This window comes from Orbicella franksi, chromosome 8 (genome assembly GCF_964199315.1).
Source record: "Orbicella franksi chromosome 8, jaOrbFran1.1, whole genome shotgun sequence".
NCBI lineage: Eukaryota > Metazoa > Cnidaria > Anthozoa > Scleractinia > Merulinidae > Orbicella > Orbicella franksi.
Window position 1 is genome coordinate 26,277,244 of NC_138152.1, and position 5,000 is coordinate 26,282,243.

General features: G+C 41.1%; 1 protein-coding gene and 1 pseudogene across 5 annotated transcripts in view; both read left to right on the top strand.

Annotated features, from left to right (window-relative positions):
- LOC145494081 (uncharacterized) overlaps nt 1-534 on the top strand; it is a 687-nt pseudogene extending 153 nt beyond the window's left edge.
- The window catches only part of LOC145494082 (uncharacterized), a 20,203-nt gene that overhangs the window by 9,252 nt on the left and 5,951 nt on the right, over nt 1-5,000 (top strand). The window lies entirely within an intron of this gene.

The following is a 5,000-nucleotide window of genomic DNA, read 5'->3' on the forward strand; positions in this document are numbered from 1 at the left end:
ACCCCACCCTCCCAAATACATTATTGTTACGAAGTGTGGCAAGACGGGTTTCAGCCCATGAAAGAACAGGGGGTTAAGTTTCACGAAGGCGTTCCCGACACAGATCAACTGAAAACGTGGTTTCCTAAAGGCGGATGACTCGTGTTGGACGATCTAATGGCTGAAGGAGGGAACGATAAACGAGTGTTGGATCTGTTCACCAAACATTCTCACCATCAGAACGTCACCGTGCTCTACTTGTGCCAAGACATGTTTCCGCCGGGGAAATATGCCAAGAGTATTTCCAGAAACGCCCACTATGTCGTAGCCTTCAAGAATCCACGAGATCAATTAGGCATGAGAAATTTACTGTTACAGGCATTTCCCACCCAATGGCAAGTTTTACAAGACACGTTTCAACGTTTGACAGAACGTCCGTTCGGATACATGGTCTTGGATTTACATCAAGGCAGTTCGGACGATCAAAGGATTCTCAGCCACCTTTTAAAGGACGAAGGATGTATGAGATGTCACAAATTCATCGAGACATCGTGATGAGTTCTTCCCAAGATTCAATCACTACCGTATCTCTAATGAACGGATCCAAGAAAAGCGCCCAGTTGGTAAACAAAGATTTGTTGTACCGATTGGATGGGCAAACTCTATCATCTGGCTGACATCGCCTCAGGAGAGAAGATTCATTACTATGATTTTACATCTCTCTATCCGTTCATTAATAAGAATGCTGAGTATCATGTCGGCGACCCTGAAATTATATTTCAGCCGGAAGACACAGACATCCAAAATTACTTCGGGATTGCCAAGGTCACAATCTTACCTCCAGAAAAACTGTTTCATCCAGTACTTCCGCTGCGTGAAAATGGTAAACTAACATTCCCGCTATGTAGAGCCTGTGTACAAGAAGAGATGGAAAAACCAATGCTACAACGGTCCTGGGTTTGCAGTCACAGCGACAGTGAAAGACAAATTACAGGTACATGGTGTATCGCCGAACTGAACAAAGCCGTTGAGAAGGGCTACAAAATAACTTACATTCACGAAGTGTGGCATTTTTCTGAAACGAGGAAAGGTCTCTTTAAAGACTATGTGAATACATGGTTAAAGATTAAAGAGGAGGCAAGCGGCTGGCCAGCTCATGTAGGCGATGATCCCGTCAAACAGCAAGAACATCTGAGATCCTACAAAGCGAAAGAGGGCATCGAACTCAACCGCAACAACATTGAAAAGAATCCCGGCAAACGTAGCCTTGCAAAAATGATGTTAAATTCCATGTGGGGGAAGTTTGGCCAGCGCACCAACAAAACTCAAATCAAAGAGTTCGGAGATCCTATGAGGTTCAGTGCATTCCATGAAAGTGATGCAAATGACATTTGCTACGTGAGTGTATTGTCTGAAGACATCGTTGAAATTCACTATAAACTGAAATCGAATGACGAACCTGTCTCACCAAACCTCAACATTTTCATCGCTTTTTTCACGACATGTTGGGCTCGACTTCGTTTGTATGCAGCTCTGGACATGCTACAAGAACGAGTACAGTACACAGACACCGACAGCGTTATTTTTTCCAGTTTACCTCATGAAAACAATCCTCCCCTTGACGACTTTCTCGGTGATTTCAAGGACGAGTTGGGAGAAGACGACTTCATCACTGAATTTGCGTCCGCGGGACCGAAAAATTATGGTTACCTCACGAAGAAAGAAAAAGAAGAATGCAAAGTGAGGGGAATCTCTTTAAACAGTGAAGGTAGCAAGCAGTTAAATTATCAAGTGTTGCGGCAAAATGTTTTAGACGAAATCCAACGCCCTCTCGAGAAAACGCGACAAACTGATATTTACAAGTCTTATCACATCGTCCGAAACTCCAAAGAGTACTCACTGACCACAATCTCTCAGACGAAAAAGTACCAGCTTGTGTACGAAAAACGAGTGATAGATCCCTACACCTTCAAAACATATCCCTATGGCTATGAAAGAATAACAAATGAGGACGTGGACATGATTGAACTGTTGTGCCATTTGTAAACACTTTTGTGAATAGTTTCATTCATAAGGTGAGCGCAATCCACTAGGGAGTCGCACACGGCTCTGTCCTGTAATTTTAGGGAAACATTTGATATTAAAGTTAATGGTTAACTTTAAAATTGCGTGATTACTTTGTTTATCTTAGAAACCAGGCTTTTTACTCGGTCAACACGGAAACGAGATTAATGACGTCAAAGGGGGCGGGGCTTCTGGTTACCCTGGATACGTCAAACTCGAGAAAACAATAGAACTCCTTTCCATAACAATACTTTTTCATTTGCATCACACTACCTGTCAAATTCGTACTGGACTAGCCCATACCACTACTCGCGCTTTTGTTGTTTCACCAGGAGGAAGAAATTTGTTTGTATAGTGGTTATGACGGACTAACAAGCACAAGCGTTTTGTATATGATCATTGTCTCTGGCGCGGATATGGAGGACAACCTCGTCCCAGGTTTAGACTCTTAAAATGGTTGATTGAATTGAATGATTGATTCATTGATTGACTGATTGATCGGTCGATCGATTGAGGGAACTGAGTGAAGGCTTCAAAGCTGGCTTTACTGTGGTCAATTAAGTGATCTAGATCATCTAGATCATGGGAGGCGACTTCCCGGGAAGGGGGGGGGGAGTTGTACTCCCAGAAAGATTGGGTAGGGGTGTGCGGCCCGCTTCCCAAAACCCTTACTCTATTTACGGCCCTATTTATGACCTATTTATGACCTGGCCAAAAATTCGATACCCTATTTATGCCCTGTTTCAGACCTGCATAACAATTAGTTACCTTGCCGACCGATGTTATAGGCATTTTGAAGGGCTTGTGTTGATGGCTTATGGATAATGATGAACAATAAGATTAGCTTCTTGTAAAAACATACACAGTTCAAGACTAGAGTGCAAAAAGCATACCCTATTTATGACCAAAACGGCTGAAACCCCCTTCCCCCGGGGTCGATTTAAGACAATAGTTTCGCCCGATATTCTCTTGTTTTGCCGCAAAGTACCACTGAGGCATTTGCTCAGTCGAGTGAGACGAGAGTCAAAGTTGGGCTTAGATAAGTAAAGATTGTAGGGCTTCGCAGTGGATAAAACGATCAACGAATCTGGAGAAAAAAACTTTTCCCGCGTGTCTGTGATTTCACTCTCTAGTAATTACCATAAATCTCCAAGACGGTTTGTTGATGGTGCCACAGTAAGCAGGGCAGACAATAAAACTTCCATAAATTAAGTTTAAGGTGATAGGGATTGAAGGTGAGACTACCGAATTACTGAACAATAAGTTTGTGGCGTGGTTTGGAAAGCGAGTACAATTTTCCTTTTTCATCTGTCTTTTTGACCCGGGTTAAGTGTTGATATCAAATTTTCATTTTCATTCTAAGGCTTATTGTAAGAGTTCTCGACATATCTCTGCCCTATTCAAAGTTACTGAATGGCAATAAACGCAATAGCTTCACTTATGTATGAAGACAGAGCTTATATATACGTTCTGAACAGCTCAGCGCGGTTAAGTAACTGATTCCCAGGAGACCTCTCCCCTGTTCGCTGCTTCAATAGCTTCAAAGATGAATTGTGCGCTTAACTAATTAAAAAATCAACTGAAGTTCATGGGAGCCGGCCCAGCACAATAGTTTCTCTGCAAAGTAACACTCAGGGATTTGCTTTTTATATTAATTGAGTGAGATGAGAGCCACAAGATAGCTTTGGATTAGCAAATATTGGGAAGTTTCAAGCGGGAGGAATCAGTACATTCTTCACAGTGTAAAAAGGAGTCGGACGAATAATGGCTGTCGTATATATCTACTTCGGAAAAAGATCTTTCCCCAGTTTTGATGATTTCATACTCTTTTTTAAATTACCATGCATATTGAAGAGGTTTGTTCATCTTAGACCAGGCAGTCCTCAGGGAATAACCAGGGCCAATTACTAAGCTTCCTTAACTTGAGTTGGAGATTATAATTGAGGCCACCGAAAACAGCAATTTATTGATCGCGCAGGTTTTGTGACAACCGGATCACTCCTCGATTAGTAGGTACGATTCTAGTCTTCTTTTTGGTTAAGTATTTGACTCAGGGAAAGCCTTGCTCTAAATTGTTTGTGTTTCTCCATCTTTTGGTCATTTCCGGCACCAGCCACCGAGGCTGTTGGATATCTGCAGATAATGTAAAGTCCTATACAAATGCTTCAAATTGGTGATGCAATCATGTAGAATACAGAAACAATATGAAGCAAGTTACCTCGTGTCATGAAGCAACTCAGGAATGCAACTGCAGAGGAAGACCCAAACTTCTTTTTGATTTCCTCTAAACGAGCTGTTCGCGTTTAGGATTTTTAAGCGACAAAAGACAGGCATTTACTTAAAATCGTCGAAATTAATGAATCCCGCGGTTTGGGAATATCTTCGAACTATTTGAAGCCAAATCGTGGAATCTCGATTTTTCGAACTCTCCATTTTTTTTTTCGAATCTTCCCGCTAATAACTCGAGCCAAAAGTTGTTTCTCTCCCCACAGTCGAACACTGTACTGTTTTACCCTCTTTTTCTCGAATTTCCCGATGTCTTAAGCTAATATAATATAATTTTGGCGCAAACTCCCAGCAATAATTTATAATTTTACATGTGAAATTACAAAATTGCCATGGCAACGTTTGGCGCCAAGTTTCTCGATACCATAAACAAGCCAAAAAAAAAAATTATCGCCGAAAATGCGCGCCAAAATTACCGAATAATATATCACCCATGATATTAGAGTTAATCAAATGATATAAAAATTAAAGCTGAAATTTCGCCCCAGAATTGTGGAATAATTTGTCATCCATTATATTAGAAGTTTATCATATGGTATATATATAAGAACACTAAAATTTCGCGCCAAAACGAAAAATAATTTGTCAACCATGATATTAGAAGTTAATCAAATGGTACATAAGTCAACGGTGTAATTTCGCGCCAAAATCAGGGAATAATTTGTCATCCA